Here is a 638-nt window from a genome sequence, read left to right on the forward strand (position 1 = left end):
AGATATTACAAGTAAAGTCTTAACATGAGATATAGGTTAAGCAAAGTTATTAAGCTTTCTTCACTAACAAAGGATACAGCCCTTTTGCACTAGTCCACTTTGCAACCATGATTTCATTTGCAATACAATGAATAACTAAGTGGTTAATAAATGCTTTTTGATGGGAATTGGAATAGGAATGTTTTGAATGGTAATAAAAGGACCAGAAGGAGACTTGAAGGGAAAGTTGACTGCCACCCAAATAGACACCAATTTGACAGAAAAAGTCAGCTGGGCAAATATTTGACTTACTGTATTTGTTTCCATCTGTCCTTGTCCTAGAAAGTTTTAAGAGGGCTTAGCTGGGCAAATGTGCTCTTGCTTGGTGGCCCAGCAAGGAACACACATGATGGAAACATTATCCCTTTCGAGTTGTGCCAGGTTTTTTTGAGCGAGGGTATAGTTCCTTTTGGAATGGGTAAATCAAATTAAACAATTACCAAGTCTTCACTTTACATTCCATCTGCAAATATATTCTTCATATTTGTTCTTTGGTACATATTTGCTAGGAAATATTAAAAAGACTTTACACCAACTAGCAGATTATTGAAATTAATTGACTCAAGTATTTCTCAGGGCCTACTATGTGTAAGGACCTT

Source organism: Panthera onca, chromosome C2, assembly GCF_046562875.1.
Source record: "Panthera onca isolate mPanOnc1 chromosome C2, mPanOnc1 haplotype 2, whole genome shotgun sequence".
NCBI lineage: Eukaryota > Metazoa > Chordata > Mammalia > Carnivora > Felidae > Panthera > Panthera onca.